We start from the raw sequence: 17,196 nt of genomic DNA, 5'->3' as shown, positions 1-17,196 counted from the left end.
CAGCAATGAACAACTGGAATTTGAAATAAAAAATAGACCATTCATATTTGCACCAAAAAATTACTTAGGTATAAATCTAAGGACCTATATAAGGAAAACTACAAAACTGTGATGAAAGAAATCAAATGACTAAATAAATGAAGAGGTATTTCATGCTCATGGATAGGAAGACTCAAATTCCTCATGCTACCAGTTCTTCCTGATAACTTGATCTATAGATTCAACACAATCCACATTCAAATATCAGCAAGTTATTTTATGAATATTAATAATTTTATTCTAAAGTTTATAAGAAAACGCAAAAGACCCAGAATAGCCAACATAACATTGTAAAAGAACAGAAGTGAAAGACTGACACTATCTGGCATCGAGCGTTACTATAAAGCTATAATGATCAAGACAGTGTGGCATTTGTGAAGGAAAAGACAAATAGAACAATAAACCTATATAAATACAGTCAATTAATCTTTGACAAAGGAGCAAAGGCAATTCAATAGAGAAAGACTAATCTTTTCAACAAATGGTTCTAGAACAACAGGACATCCCTATGCAAAATAAGAAAAAAGTTAATCTAACACAGACTTTGCACCTTTCACAAAAATTAACTCAAAGTGGATCATAGACTTAAACGTAAAATATAAAACTGCAAAACTTCTAGAAGATAACAGAAGAAACTCTAGGTGACCTTGTGTTTAGTTGTGAATTTGTAGATTCAACACCAAAAGCACAATCCATGAAAGAAAAATTGATAAGTGAGACTTCAATAAAACTAAGAACTTCGGCTTGGCAAAAGATACTGTTAAGAAAATAAAAGTGCAAGCCACAGACAGGGAGAAAATATTTGCAAATATATCTGATTAAGAAGTATTATCCAAAATATCAGCCTGGGCAACATGGTGAAACCACATCACTACAATACAAAAAAATATGAAAATTAGCCAGGTATGGTGGCACAAGCCTATAGTCCCAGCTACTCAGGAGGCTGAGGTGGGAGGATGGCTTGAACCCTGGGAGGTTGTAGTGAACCAAGTTCACACCACTGCACTCCAGCCTGGGCTATAAAGACAGATCTTGCCTCAAAAAAAAAAAAAAAGTTCTATCCAAAATATGTAAAGTGTTAATATTCAACAATATGAAAGCAAACAACCCAAGTAAAAACACGGGCAAAAGACCTGAATAGACACCGCACCAAAAGAAGACATACAGATGGCAAATAAGCACATGGAAAAATGCTCAATACCATATATCATTAGGGAATTACAAACTAAAACAATGAGATACTATTACACCCCTATTAGAGTGGTTAGAAAATCAGAACACTGACAACACCAAATGCTGGTGAGGATGTGGAGCAACAAGAATTTTCATTTGTTGCTGGTAGGAATGCAAAATGCCACAGCCACTTCACAAGACAGATTGGCAGCTTTTACAAAGTTAAACATAGTCTTAACATAGAATCCAGCAATCGTACTCCCATTTACCCAAGTGAGTTGGCATTTATCCAAACGAGCTAAAGACTTATGACCACCCCAAATCCTGCATTTGAATGTTTGTAGCAGCTCTATCATAATTTCCAAAACTTGGCAGCAAATGCCCTCACCAAATGCCTTGCTGATATTAGTGCAGTGTGCCTACAGAATTCCACTGCTCTGCTGGACCAGTAACGCTAGGCCATGTCAGTTCAGATCACTGCAGAGTAAGTGGAAAAAATAATAATGAGACTTAAACAATAACAGACATATGCGATGTGGATTAAAAGACACAGTTGTTCATTTAAATTCTATTTCCCCAGTGTTCTAAAAAACAATATAGACATTTGCTTGAAGTTATTTGAAAGGCTTTTAAAAAGTTTCAGATAGTGTGGCTATTGATACTGTTGTACCTGAGCGAGTTAGAGAAAACGCCACACTTTGAGACGAGTTAAGAGTCCGTTTATTTAGCCAGCGGCCAAGAGACGGCTAACGCTCCAAATTCTCTCGGCCCCGAAGAAGGGGCTAGATTTTCTTTTATACTTTCGTTTAGAAAAGGGGAGGGGGGGTCTAGTTAAAAGAATTTTACAGAAATAAAGTAGGCAAAAAGTTAAAAGGATAAATGGTTACAGGAAAGTAAACGGTTCCAGGTGCAGGGGCTTTCAGTCTATTACAAGGTGATAGACTCGGGGCTTTGGGCGTTATCAATCAGATGAATTCCTTGGAATTGCAGATATAGCTTGCCACAGTTTCATATCAGTTAATTGCATTCTTGGATGTGCTGGGAGTCAGCTTGCACAAGTTAAGTCCTTGAGGAAGGGGCTGCCAGTGAAAGAGCCAAGATGGAGTCTGTCTGGCTCTCTTAGCTAAGGGAGAGTCAATTCAGGTGGAAGCAAGGCTAGGTGATTAAAGGAAAAGGGAGAGTCTAAAAACAGGGTTAGTAAAAACAAGGTTGGGCGTTACAATACTGCCCAGCAGTATTTTATTGTTATTCCTTAACAAAGGAAGAATTCTTTTTTTCTTTTTTTTTTTAAGACAAGGTCTCACTGTATCATTCAGGCTGGAATGCAATGGTGCGATCTTGGCTCGCTGCAGCCTCAACCTCCCGGGCTTAGGTGATCCTCCCACCTCAGCCTCCTGAATAGCTGAGACTACAGGTGTGCACAACCACACAGAGCTAATTTTTTGTATTTTTGTAGAGATGGGGGTCTCACCATGTTGCCCAGGCTGGTCTTGAACTCCTGAGCTCAAGTGTTCTGCCCACCTCGGCCTCTCAAAGTGCTGGAATTACAGGCATGAGCCAACGCACCAGGCCTGGAAGCAAATATTTTTAAGTTTGTCTTTGAGGAGTGGTGTGTGTAAACCTGAGCATCTATCTGAAAACAGGCCACTAAGCTCTGCCCAATTATGAAGAAATATTTAAAGCCATTTAGATCAAGTACTATATTAGTTAGTATATTGATGTTACAAATATACAGTTATCTATATTCATTGTAAGCACCACAAATAAAATATAAATATCACCTAGAGGATCTTACGAAGCATTCAGGCTTCGAGAACCTGATTCTAATGTGCTACTAAGATAATGAGAATTCATTAAGAGTTATTTGCACATAATAGAAGGGTTAATATTTGCAATGACAGGGAGTTGATATTCAGTAGAACATTCTAAGCTTCCATTCCTGGATTGGTTAAAAGTCTGGAAAATTATGTCAAAATTTGCCCATCAAAAGATGATACCGCATTGCAGAAGCACATGAGCTTCCAGGTTATGCCAGACTGGATGTTGCCTGGGAAACCATTACTGGCTTTTGCTACAGCTAGAAGAGAAAGTCTGTTCCTAAGGCGAAGATAGTTTCAGAACTTTGTGTCTCTAGTTCTTTCATAGCTTCTGCAGTCCTCACTGCTCACATGTCTTCTACCCACAGCCCCAGTTTGATCTGATTCTATGTGGTCCCTGATTCCCAGATATTTGCCTGAATTTGACTCCTTCATGTCTAGACATTAGTAAAAAAAAAAAAAAAAGGAAAAAAGAAAAAAAATTGCAATGCTGCAAAACTGTTTGGTTTTACCTATGCAGTACCTTTTTATTTGAGGAAATGTTTAAAAATCAGGATACAGCTCATAAAAATATATATTTACAGTTTTTTTATTTTTGAAAAATTGGAATTTTGGCAAGTTAAAGCCATATTCCGTCATGAAGTAATCTACTAGAGCGGATGGCCACTGTGCTCTTAAATGACACATGTGGTCTCCAGTTTGCCAGAATCCTCACTAATCCCAATTGTTCCCAATACTGAGGCTATTAATTTTCATTTACCACCATACTTTCACCTCTGTATATTCTTTATGGTAAAGAATTACTTCTCTTTTCTTTCTTTCTTTCTTTCTTTCTTTCTTTTTTTTTTTCCTGAGACAGTCTGGCTCTGTTGCCCAGGCTGGAGTGAAGTGGCATGATCTCAGCTCACTGCAACCTCTGTCTCTTAGATTCAAAAGATTCTCCTGCCTCAGCCCCCCAAGTAACTGGGACTACAGGCAGCCGCCACCATGCCCGACTAATTTTTGTATTTTTAGTAGAGACGGAGTTTCACCATGTTGGCCAGGCTGGTCTCAAACTCCTGACCTCAGATGATCCACCTGCCTCAGCCTCCCAAAGTGCTGGGATTACAGGCGTGAGCCACTGTGCCCAGCCTTCTCTTTTCTTTTTTTAATTTTTAAAAATTTTTTATTTCCAACTTTTAAGTTTAGGGGTACACGTGCAGATTGTGCAGTTTCGTTACATAGGTAAACATGTGCCATTGTCATTGGCTGCACAGATCATCCCATCACCCAGGTATTAAGCCCAGCATCCACTAGCAATTCTTCCTGATTCTCTCCCTCCTCCCAACTCTCACCCTCTGACAGGCCCCAGTGTGTGTTGTTCCCTACCCTTGGTGTCCATGTGTTCTTAACATTTAGCTCCCACTTATAAGTGAGAACATGCAATATTTGGTTTTCTGTTCCTGCATTAGTTTGCTAAGAATAATGGCCTCCAACTCCATCTCTGTCCCTGCAAAAGACATGATCTCATTCCTTTTTATGGCTGCATAGTATTCTGCAGTGTATATGAACCACATTTTCGTTATCCAGTCTATTACTGATGGGCATTTAGGTTGATTTCATTTATTGCTGTTGCTACTAGTGCTCCAGTGGACATACATATGCATGTGTCTTTATAACAAAATGATTTATATTCCTTTGGGTATATACCCGGTAATGGGATTGCTAGGTCTAATGGTATTTCTGCCTCTAGGTCTTTGAGGAATTGCCACACTGTCTTCCACAGTGGTTGAACTAATTTATACGCCCACCAACAGTGTAAAAGCATTCTTTTTCCCCACAACCTCGCCAGCATCTGTTGTTTTTTGACTTTTTAAAAGTAGCCTCCGCCTCCCAGGCTCAAATGATCCTCTACCTCAGCCTCCCAAGTAGCTGGGACTACAGGCATGTGCCATCATGCCTGGCTAATTTTTGTATTTTTAGTAGAGACACGGTTTCATTCACCATGTTGGTCAAGCTGGTCTCGAACTCCTGATCTTAAATGATCTGCCCGCTTCGGCATCCCAAAGTGCTGGGATTACAAGTGTGAGCCACCACGCCCAACCCCCATATGAATTTAAAAATTTTTTTTTTCTAATTATGTGAAGAATGTCAATGGTAGTTTAATGGGAATAGCATCGAATCTATAAATTGCTTTGGGCAGTATGGTCATTTTCATGATATTGATTCTTCCTATCCATGAGCATGGAATGCTTTTCCATTTGTTTATGTCCTCTCTGATTTCTTTGAGCAGTGGTTTGTAGTTCTCCTTGAAGAGGTCCTTCACTTCCTGATACTCTTCCATGTTTAATATGCAAAGTGAATCTATATACAAAGAACAAACCCTGCTCATTTATTCATTTGTATCTCATGTCTGGTCCCTACAGCCATTTAACTTTGTAACTCCTGGTCTCACTCACAGATCTCTGGGTGTTCTTGAAGTGTGTATTATGCTGTTAATTTACTCCCAGGGCTACCTTGCACTTTGTTTCCTTAATCCTCCACTGCCTACAGACCAGGGGAGGCAGGTCATGCATCTAAAAGTAAAGGTTATGGGTGGCTCTTAATTGCTCCTCTGAATTTGCCTTATTGTCTACAGATGGGCCATAACATTTATTTCTAATTTAGCAATAAATACTATATACTTCGTGACTCCTAGTATAAAAGAATCTGGATACTCTAGTTCAGTTGCCTCCCTAATCATTTAATTTTCCTTGTAATTGAGGTTATATGTAAATACTGTAACCATAAACTAATGTAGCCAATAGTGTAACCACCTAACAGGTCCTCCTTGCCCACTGCCTAGAGAGAGCCACTTTATTAAGACAGGGGAATTGCAACAGAGAAAGTGTAACTCATGCAGAGCCACAGTATGGGAGACTGGAGTTTTATTATTACTCAAATCAGCCTCTCCAGAGTTCAGGGATCAGAGTTTTTAAGGATAATTTGATGGGTAGGGGGTTGGAAAGTGGGGCGTGCTGATAGATCAGGTCAGAGATGAAATCATAAAAAGTCTAAGCTGTCCTCTTGCGCTGAATCAGTTCCTGGATGGAGGCTACAAGATCAGATGAGCCAGTTTATCGATCTGGGTGGTACCAGCTGATCCATGGAGTACAGGGTCTACAAAATACCTCAAGCACTGATCTTAGGTTTTATTATAGTGACGTTATCCCCAGGAGCAATTTGGAAAGGTTCAGAATCCTGCAGCCTCCAGCTGCATGACTCCTAAACCATAATTTATAATCTGGTAGCTAATGTGGTAGTCTTGCAAAGACAGTGTAGTCTTCAGGTAGGAAGGTGGTTTGTTTTGGCAAAGGGCTGTTATCGTCTTTGTTTCAAAGTTACACTATAAACTAAGTTCCTGCCAAAGTTAGTTCAGCCTATACCCAGGAATGGTGTAACAGATTGGAAATTAGAAGCAAGGTGGAGTCAGTTAGGTCAGATTTCTTTCACTGACATAATTTTCTTAGTTGTAATTTTTGCAAAGTCAGTTTCAATAGGTTTTTATGAATAGGAGGAAAGAAAGAGAGGGAAAGAGGGAGAAGAGGAGGGAGGAAAAGAGGGAGAGAGAGAGGAAGGAAGGAAGGAAGGAAGGAAGGAAGGAAAAAAAAGGGGCAATAACCATGTAACCGCCTAAGGGGTTCACCTTGCCCCCTGCATAGACAGAGCCAATTCACCAAAATAAGGGAATTGGAATAGAGAAAGAGTAATTCACGCAGAGCCAACTGTGCAGGAGACCAGAGTTTTATTATTACTCAAATCAGTCTCCCCCAGCATTTGGAGAGCAGAGTTTTTAAGGACAATTTGGTGGGTTGGGGGAAGCCAGTGAGCCAGGAGTGCTGATTGGTTAGGGATGAAATCATAAGGAGTCGAAGCTGTCTTCTTGCGCTGAGTCAGTTCCTGGGTGGAGGGCACAAGATCAGATGAACCAGTTTACCGATCTGGATGGTGTCAGCTGATCCATCACATGCAGGGTCTGCAAAATATCCCAAGCATTGATCTTGGGAGCAGTTTAGGGAGGGTCAGAATCTTGGAGGCTCCAGCTGCATGACTCCTATCCATAATTTCTAATCTTGTGGCTCATGTTAGTCCTACAAAGGCCATCTAGTCCCCAGACAAGAAGGAGGTCTGCTTTAGCAAAGGGCTGTTATCATCTTTGTTTTAAACTATAAACTAAATTTCTCCCAAAGTTAGTTCAGCCTATGCCCAGGAATGAACAAGGACAGCTTGGAGGTTAGAGGCAAGATAGCGTTGGTTAAGTTAGATCTCTTTCACTGTCTCAGTCATAATTTTGCAAAAGCAGTTTCAACCATAGTCAGCCCTCAGTAAGTACTAACCATAATTTGTCAATGATTGACATCAGGCTTGGTGTGTTTTGCTCCACCTCCTGCCTCCTTGGTAATTCCTCAGCCTGCTGGGGACAAGGCAAAAGTCTTTTTTCAGTTTCTCTTTATATGAATAGATCATTTTTTAACTGCTAGGTTTTCTTTGGGGGACTGAGGCAGAAGGATTACTTGAGGCCAGGAGTTCAAGACCAGCCTGGTCAATATAGCGAAACCTCATCTCTACCCCGCCCCCGCAACAAAAAAAAATCCAAGGATTTTTTAAGGGCCTTGTATGTTAAAAATGAAAGTGAGGAAGTAGATCTGACGGTAGTTACAGACACTACCCTGTTTCTACCTTCCACTCTGTGCTCTCAAATCCCAAGATCACCAACATAAATAAACGGTGATTAGATGCTTTAGCCAGCATTTGCTCTTGCCTTAGGTAAATGGCTATTCGAATGGCCAGGGACTTTGACATACTCATCCAACTGAAGCTGAACTCAACTTGGCAGGCTCTGCCCAGGTAGAAGGAGCTTTGAATGGGATTTTAGCAAACAATCAGATGTTACCAAAATCTTATTAGGAGAACAGCATGTAGAGTTACCCTGTGGTCTCTAGCTCAGGGCCTTGAGGGAATATCCTTTCAGAACCTAGATGGAGCCCCATGGTCAATGCACCAAGAAAATAAAGGGCTTTAGCCTGAAGGTGACAGATGGAGGACTAAATTACTTTAAATTTTTGTCCAAAATACATAAACAAATTGCTAGGATAATATCAGTGTTGGTTTGAATAGCCTGTTGGATTGGTTGAGATGAAGTAAGGAGCTGACAGCTGGGCTCATCTGGTGGCACAGATAAGAACCTAATTAGCTCTATGAAAGAGGAAGCCCTGTGCCACCTCCCCAGAGCTGTGTGAGGCCCAGGGTCACACCTTCCAGCTGCCTGAGGCTGCTGCCTCCTCCCAGTCCCACTGAGGAAAGGAAGTGCTGTTTCTCTCCTGATAGGACAAGGATGACCCAGCAGATGGGCATGTGAGCAGGCAGAGCTCTCAACTACCTTTTCTCTTAGCATGGGTGACAGTGTGTATGCCCACAGACCTCCCTTCCTTCCTCTTTGCTTTTATGGACCAAGCGATGGAAGGAAATGACAAGGAAATCTTCCTTACACAAATATGTAAGTATGCATTCCTCTTCATCAGACACAATCACAACTTAAAGAATTTGCATCAGTCTTGTGAGCTGGCCCCTAACCCCTGACTATAATCAATTATTCTTAAGATACCTACTGAGAGAACTTATTCAGATAAAACATTTTAGGGCTTTTTGGAACTTTTCTATTTGAAGAATAACAAGCTCCTTCTCTAGTTTTCTTTAACAAACTAAGCATATGACAGGCAGAGGTTACAGATTTTTCATAGCTTACTTCCTCCTGAAATTTAAGTCTGTGGTTAATCAAGCTCTGTGAATGACAGTTTCTCCCTCGAACTTTGTGGGCTAACACAGCTCTCTGAACACCGATAATTTGTTGGGTTTTTTTTTTCTTTTTTTCCTGAGCAGTGTAAACAATTGTAAAGCTTTAAATAAATAAGCTATAAGAAGTTTTCCCAGGGTCTTGATTCTGTGACTCCACCAGGTCTCTGAACCGGCTGCCCTTAGACACGTGCCTGAACGCAAAGCAGTCATACTGTTAAGGGATAGACTTGGTGCTGTAAACTTAGCCATTTTGGTTTTTGTTTGTTCGTTTGTTTTCAGACAGGGTCTTGTCTCCCAGGCTGGAGTGCAGTGGCACGATCATAGCTCACTGCAGACTTGACTTTCTGGGCTCAGGTGATCCTCCCACCTCAGCCTCCTGAGTAGCTGAGTATAGCACGCACCACCACCCTCGGCTAATTTTTTATTTTTATTTTTTTGAGATGGAGTCTTACTCTGTCGCCCAGGCTAGAGTGCAGTATCGCGATCTCGGCTCACTGCAACCTCCACCTCCCAGGTTCAAGCAGTCCTGCCTCAGCGTCCCAAGTAACTGGGACTACAGGCGTATTTTTAATAGAGACAGGGTTTTCTCCATGTTAGCCAGGCTGGTCTCGAACTCCTGACCTCAGGTGATGCACCCACCTTGGCCTCCCAAAGTACTGGGATTACAGGCATGAGTCACCCTGCCCAGGCTATTTTTATTTTTGTATAGATGGGGTCTCACTATGTTGCCTAGACTGGTTTCAAACTCCTGGGCTCAAGCAATCCTTCCACCTTGGGCTCCTAAACTGCTGGGTTTACAGGAGTGAGGCTGTTTTGATTTCACTTGTAGGGAACAAAGACTGACACTGGCCGGGTGCAGTGGTTCATGTCTATAATCCCAACATTCTGAGAGGCTGAGGCAGGCAGATTGCTTGAGCCCAGGAGTTCGAGACCAGCCTGGTCAACATAGTGAGACCCTGTATCTACCAAAAATAACTTAACAACAACAAAAACAAATGCCCTGCTTGACTTTGTCACAGTGTTTTAATTTTCATTTACATCACCCTTCTCTATGTGGCACTGTGGGTGTGGCATCTATGCTGCTCAGGACACAGTGAGGTGTCTGGTTGTCAGGGTGAGCAAAGACCAGGGCAGGCAGAGGGACCTCAGATTCTGGCTTCACTGCTTAGTGTCAGCTGATTGGCTTGAGGCAGAACCAGCCCTCCAGGAAGTCCTTTCCCTTTTCTGATATTCCTCATGGAAACAGTAAGAGCTACCCTGCAGGGTGGTTTTAAAGGTAACAATAGGCTGGGCTCACCTGTAATCCCAAAGGTGGGAGGATTACCTGAGGTAAGGTGTTCGAGACCAGCCTGGCCAACGGGGCATGGTGGCACATGCCTGTAATCCCGGCTACTCGGGAGGCTGAGGCAGGAGAATCACTTGAACCAGGGAGGCGGAGTTTGCCGTGAGCCCAGATCATGCCATCGCACTCCAGCCTGGGCAACAGAGCAAGATTTTATCTCAAAAAAAAGGTAATAATAATGAATACATGAATATGTAACACCTGGATTAAAGTAGACTCTCAATAAATGGTAGCAATAGTAATTATTGTTGATTTTGTAAAAAGAGTTAATACACTTTAAATGCTTGGAATAGTATACTCAGTAGGTGTTTGTTGTTATTGAATACTGTCATCAAAGGAAATCCAGATGCCTTATCAATTTGGGATCTTCAGGCTTTATCCCAGTAATGCTATGGATTTGGCTAATGTGTTTGATTAAGGCAGAAAGGCTGGTATCTTCGAAAAATTTTGATGTGATTTAGCAGGTTAAATTCAACCTATGAAGGGAAGTAAAAGTATAAGATCTGAGTCTTAGAAAGAGCAAGACTGTAGTTTAGAGAATGGATTGGAGGAAGATAAACTTGGAAGCCACAGCACCACCACAGCAGGTTCTAGATTTGAACTAAAGCAGAGGCTATGGGAAGAGAAGTGGACTGATCAGAGACTGGCTTTGGAGATAGAAGCTACTCTACTTGTCGCAGATGAAGAGGAAGGAGTCACAGATGATCTTGAGATTTCTGTCTTGGGGTAACCGAGTGGATATTGATTTCATTTACTGAGAGGAGGAACAGTTTTGGAAAATAACATGATTCGTTTAGAATTTATTTTAAATTGGAACCTTGCGTGGTCAGTTTATTCAACCAGAAACAAAGACATTTCTTTACTCTTAGCTATTTTTGTCATGTATTTTAAAGCTATGCCATAATTTAACCAACATATATCACTAAGAATAAATGCATAGGTAGAAAATAACCACAATCAGAGTCTTCTGTCATGATACCAAAATATAAAGTGGCTGGGGCCACAGTTATGTAACACTTAGAAATCATGACTAACAAAATAGAATATTGACATATGATTCAAAGACTTACAATTACAGATTAATTAAATTGCACCAGATTCAGATAAATGAAAGTAATGTCTGATTCTCCATCTTCATTTATTTAAGTGTATTTCAGGTCGGGCTTGGTGGCTCATGCCTGTAATCCCAGCACTCTGAGAGGCCGAGGCAGGTAGATCACCTGAGGTCAGGAGTTCAAGACCAGCTTAGCCAACATGGTGAAACCCTGCCTCTACTAAAAATACAAAATTGGCTGGGCGTGGTGGTGCATACCTGTAATCCCAGCTACTTGGGAGACTGAGGCATGAAAATCGCTTGAACCCAGGAGGTGGAGGCTGCAGTGAGCCAAGATCATGCCATTGCACTCCAGCCTGGGTAACTGAGCAACACTCTGTCTGAAAAAAGTAATAATAATAAATAAATATATTTCAGAGACACAACAACAAACTATGTTAAGGAAAAGAGCACCCTAAAAGAAAAAGGAAGGTCAAAAAAAGTAAGCTGTAACAATATTTTTGTAAGTGATAATTGGGAAAAATACTTAAAGGCCTACTATTTTACCGGTAAAATGGAATAGTGATATATGATTAATTTATAAAACAAATGATGCAATATGGGCCAATCGTATATGCAAAGCAAATATTCACCATAAAAGAATATGACTAGAAGCTACTTTTCATGGCGCTATTTTCATTTTCATGTTTTCAGTAGAATTTTAAAAATCCCTTTTCAGTAATAGAAGTGATACTCTAACATAAAGCCATAAATGCACTCCCAACATTGAATTCTAATTATCTGCTTCTGTGTTTTTCCCTCCCTGCACTGTGAGCTACAGAACATAGAGAAGACCATATCCTACTCAACCTCATATCTCAGGTGCTAAGCACTGTGCCTGACCGAGGGAGCACTCAATGAATATTTATCTAATAAAGTAAGAAAGGAAGAACAGCACACATCCAAAAATATTAAGCTGTTTCTATCTTCCTTGACAAAACAACCTTATGGCCAGGCGTGGTGACTCACGCCTGTAATCCCAGCACTTTGGGAGGCTGAGGCGTGTGGATCACTTGAGGCCAGGAGTTCAAGACCAGCCTGGCCAACATGGTGAAACCCCAACTCTACTTTAAAAAAAAAAAAAAGGAGCCAGGTGTAGTGGCACATGGCTATAATCCCAGCTACTCAGGAGGCTGAGGCAGGAGAATTGCTTGAACCTGGGAGGCAGAGGTTGCAATGAGCCAAGATCGCACCACTGCACTCTAGTGTGGGCAACAGAGTGAGACTCTGTCTCAAAAAAAAAAAAAAAAAAAAAAAAACTGGGCACAGTGGCTCAGGCCTGTAATTCCAGCACTTTGGGAGGCTGAGGTGGGTGGATCACTTGAGCCCAGAAGTTCAAAGCCAGCCTGGGCAACACGGTGAAACCCCATCTCTACCAAAAATACAAAAAACTAGCAGGGCACGGTCGCTCACTCCTGTGGTCCCAGCTACTGGGGGTAGGTGGGAGACTGAGGTGTGAGGATCACTTGAGCCCGGAGGTGGAGGTTTCAGTGAGCTGAGATCATGCCACTGCACTCCAGCATAGGTGACAGAGCAAGAGACTCTGTCTCAAAAAACAAAAAGAAAAAAGGAGAGAGAACCGGAATTGGAAAACTAAGCCTGTGGTTTAAAGGTAAGGGACATTGCTAAATAATGTAAGACCTAATTCTTGCAGGGCATTAAATTATTCTCTATAAAAAGAGCTTACAGCCTTAGAGAAAAAAATTCATGAACTATAGCTCTGGAACTATAAGTCCGGGACCCAGGAAGCCTGGTCTTCAGTCCAAGCTCAGTAGTTAACCTGTGAGATTCAGACAGTTGCTCAATCTCCCCGAGCTTCAACTTGACCTAACGATGATTTCTGTCATCTCCCTTCCACTTGTGCAGTCTATTCCTGCAGTGATGGTGTCATACCAGCCCATGGAACAGTGCCCATCAAACAAGGTACTTGTCAGTATTCACGTTTTTTTCCAGTGGTTAGTCATTTAAAGAATTATTTTGCATTACTAAAGCATGGATGCATGTATACTAATCCCTGGAATAAAATGAGCATTTACTAAGTGCCAAGCGGTCTGCTTAGCACTTTGCAGGTTTAAACTTCACAACTGGAAGTGGGCCAGAGGGGTTGAGTACCTTTCCCAAAGTCACACAGCTTGTGGATTATTAATTTGGGACTCTGAACTCAGGCTTTTCTGCCTGCAAAGGCCATGTTCTGAACCACTAGGCTGCACTGGAACAGAATACAGAACTTGCATAAAACATAAGAATTCTAAGAATTTTGTGGAAATGTTTAAGAAATCCTGACAGAATGGGATCTTTTATAAATTCACATTTCTCATTCCATCCATCCTGAATAGTGAAATCACTGATTTGGCTTTTCTCAATCTGTAACATCCCAAATCCCAATAAGTATTGCCTTGTTCATCAACACAAAGTTTGCACATACTTCGTGCAAAATTTAGTTCTGTTACTAAATCGAACTCATGAGAAGTTTTAATCCAGAATCTCAAAGTTCCTAATATGCTATCAGAGAAGATTTCGTACCCTAATAGAAACAAATTATTCATTATTCATATGTGCTTGAAAGTACTAATTGTGAGTGCTTTTAAGAGAAATTATCAAAAATATGTGGACTGTTTAAGTCAGACAAGCAAAGAAAAAACATAGTTTTGTGATTTGCCAAATTTGGCCCATTCGTTTAAGGCAGCCCAGGAATAGATTTAAGCACATACACACATGAGCCAGCTGAAATTAATGTATATATATGTATATATTTAATGGGCTGATTTCTGGCCTACTTATAGGATTCCCAAGAAGATAAGAAAAATAATTGCGTTCCTTAAGATAGAAAATGTGGATAAAATGATAATGGCTTGCATAAAGAAAAGTTTAAATTTCTCTGTGGCTATAACTACTAATGAGCTGCTAATAGTAAAGGATATATGTGTGTGAAAGCACATTCACAGGGTAAAACATTATATGTGCATAAGTTGTCATTACTGTTTCAGAAAAAGCCAAGTTTGGTGGGTAAAAAATAAAAGATGGCTCACTGAGCTTTGAAACATGAGATAGGGCCAGAATAGCAATAGTAGCTGTCTACATAGAGCATAATAAGTTCTTGAAAGCAAGAAAATCAGTTGAAAATCTGTTGATCTCAACTTTATTTTAAGTTTAAAGAGTATAAGTGTGATTATCATTTGCATTATTACAGCTCCTCTGTTCTCTGGTCTTGGGATGATTACAGAGATTGTTCTTTTATTCTCACAGTGCACAGACTAGCTGAAATCTACAGAACTAGAAAGATTTGCAATTCATTTATAGAATTGCCAGAACTAAATAATGGCAGATTTTTCAAAGTTATGTAATAGACTACTCTGGATTATAAAATACTAAAGCTATCAGTTGGGTTCTGCCTTGATTCTATTAAATTTCACGGTAATGACTGTACTAAAACTCATGGGGAACTGCAAGATAACTTTATTGATGGCCATAGAGGATGAAAACAATGCATAAGGTATGGAATTAATTTTAAGCCACACACTGAATAGACAGTGATGTAAAGTAAAATGATATTTTTCAAGGAAAGACAATTATGTCACATTATAATCCAGTTTACATAAATAGCATACTATTAAAAAAAGCTAAGTCTTCAGAGCATGTAATTCAGGACTGTTGTGAAATCTCTTACTCTTGTTGGTTAGTTATTTTGTGCTGTAAGGGAGGGAAAATGGCTTCCTCCCTACTTCTAGGTTCTTTGGCTGGGATACAAATTAAGTTGACACAAAACAGATTAACAGGAGAAAAAAACATTTTTGGCCAGGCTCGGTGGCTCATGCCTGTGATCCCAGCACTTTGGGAAGCTGAGGTTGGGAGGATCACTTGAGCCCACGAGTTCAAGACCAGCCTGGGCAACATATTGAGACCAAATCTCAATTCAAAAAAAAAAGAAAAGGAAAGGAAAAAACATTTTTAATTATATGCACACACACTGGAATCCCACAAAATATGAGACTCAAAGAAAGGCCAGATGACGGAAGCTTATCCTGAGCTACAGGAAGGAATAGGGGCTTGGTGCTTCTGCAGGGAACTAGTGACAAGTTATAGGAGGGTGATGAGAGGAAATGTATGGTGAATAAAGGATGTCTTGTTATGTAAATAAAAAGTTTCCCAGGTAATAAAAGTTGTCTGAGAGTAGGACTCTTCCTGATACAGATACTTTGACTAATGTAGATTTCTTTTATAAATCTAAATTTATTTTACAAAAGGACAGCTTTTCAGAGATACTCTTGTGTCTGCAGTTGCTCAGAATAATCAGCTCGAAATATGCCAAATAACTATATTTTGGGGTGGCATATTTTTTATTTCTGAGATGGAGTCTCGCTGTTGCCCAGGCTGAGGTGCAGTGGCTCAATCTCGGCTTGCTGCAACCTACGCCTCCTGGGTTGAAGCGATTCTCCTGCCTCAGCCTCCCAAGGACCTGGGATTACGGGAACCTGGGGGTGGTATATTCTGATCTTCTGTAGTCATGCACTGGGACCTTCTGTAGTCATGCATTTTCTGTCTCTCTTTTTTTTCTGATTCATTATTTCCTTTTCTTTTTCATCTTGGTATTTGTAGGGAAAGTGATATTCCTCTCCCCGAAATCATATTATTCCAGACAAAAGAAAACAAATGCCTACACTTATCTAATCAATCAGAAGACCATCTCCCCCCCCTTTTTTTTTTTTTAAAGACGGAGTCTTGCTCTTGTCACCCTGACTGGAGTGCAATGGGACGATTTTGGCTCACTGCAACCTCCGCCTCCTGGGTTCAAGCAATTCTCCTGCCTCAGCCTCCCGAGTAGCTGGGATTACAGGGGCCCACCACCACGCCCAGCTAATTTTTGTATTTTCAGTAGAGACGGAGTTGCACCATGTTGGCCAGGCTGGTCTCGAACTCCTGACCTCAGGTGATCCACCCGCCTCGGCCTCCCAAAGTGCTGGGATTACAGGCATGAGCCACAGCACCAGACGAACCATCTCCCTTTTAAGCACGCTGTCCCCTTGAGTTACCTGCTGGTTTCAAGTGGAACACTAGGGGAGGAAGCAGAAAGTTCTTATCTTGCTCTGCCACATACTGGATCTAGCTGAGGCTAGGGCTCAGGCCTGTGGTTTCCTGTAGTGTGGACTGAGCCATTTTTCCATCAAGACGTCAGGGGAGAGATGAAGTGAAAGGATTTAAAAGCGGTTTGTGGCCTGCCATGGTGGCTCACCCCTATAATCCCAGCACTTTGGGAGGCCAAGGTGGGTGGATCACCTGAGGTAAGGAGTTCGAGACCAGACTGGCCAACATGGTGAAACCCCATCTCTACTAAAAATACAAAAATCAGCCAGGTGTGTTGGTAGGTGCCTGTAGTCCCAGCTACTCAGAGCCTGAAGCAGGAGAATTGCTTGAACCTGGGAGGTAGAGGTTGCAATGAGCCGAGACCACGCCACTGCACTCCAGCCTGGGCAACAAGACCAAAACTCCGTCTCAAAAAAAATAAATAAATAAAAATAAAAGCGGTTTGTAAACTGTAACACCTTGCACAGAAACACAAGATTACTACTATTAAATATTATTTAGAAAAGTAGAGTTCTTCTTACCATTTCCCTGTTTCTTTCTTCTCACTTCCTCCTTTCCCCTCTGACCACCTTTTCAGCCGTGAACATACCACACCAGCAAGAACAATAAGAGCCAAGGGTCTGAATTGTTTAATCAAAGGAAGAGTCAAAATAAGCTACACCCAGATTACTGAGAAAGGTGAAATGAAAACAAGCTCAAAACCAAATTCCAGGAAGATGCTGTCTTTGTATTGACTTACCATTTCATGTTTTCACACATGTCAAAGTCTTGAAGCTTCGGTCATCAGTCTTCCTCTTCCTAAAGCAAGAAACTAAATGCTGACTTGTGTCGTTTGC

General features: G+C 41.1%; 1 protein-coding gene and 1 long non-coding RNA gene across 2 annotated transcripts in view; one reads left to right on the top strand and one right to left on the bottom strand.

The window, feature by feature from the left end:
- PCED1B (PC-esterase domain containing 1B) overlaps window positions 1–17,196 on the top strand; it is a 156,712-nt gene that overhangs the window by 120,591 nt on the left and 18,925 nt on the right. The window contains exon 5 of the mRNA XM_063694038.1: window positions 13,145–13,201. The gene's annotated coding sequence lies outside the window, so the exon portion shown is untranslated. The remainder of the gene's footprint in view (window positions 1–13,144; window positions 13,202–17,196) is intronic.
- LOC109029232 (uncharacterized) lies at window positions 6,777–17,188 on the bottom strand. The gene is made up of 5 exons (XR_010129338.1): window positions 17,100–17,188; window positions 16,882–16,980; window positions 10,141–10,318; window positions 7,385–7,461; window positions 6,777–7,047 (listed from the first exon to the last, which is right to left on the bottom strand). It is a non-coding gene; the product is annotated as an uncharacterized lncRNA (long non-coding RNA).

The sequence above is a fragment of the Gorilla gorilla genome, chromosome 10 (assembly GCF_029281585.2).
Source record: "Gorilla gorilla gorilla isolate KB3781 chromosome 10, NHGRI_mGorGor1-v2.1_pri, whole genome shotgun sequence".
Lineage (NCBI taxonomy): Eukaryota > Metazoa > Chordata > Mammalia > Primates > Hominidae > Gorilla > Gorilla gorilla.
Note: the sequence above shows the minus strand (reverse complement) of the source record. Positions and strands in the feature narration are given on the sequence as shown.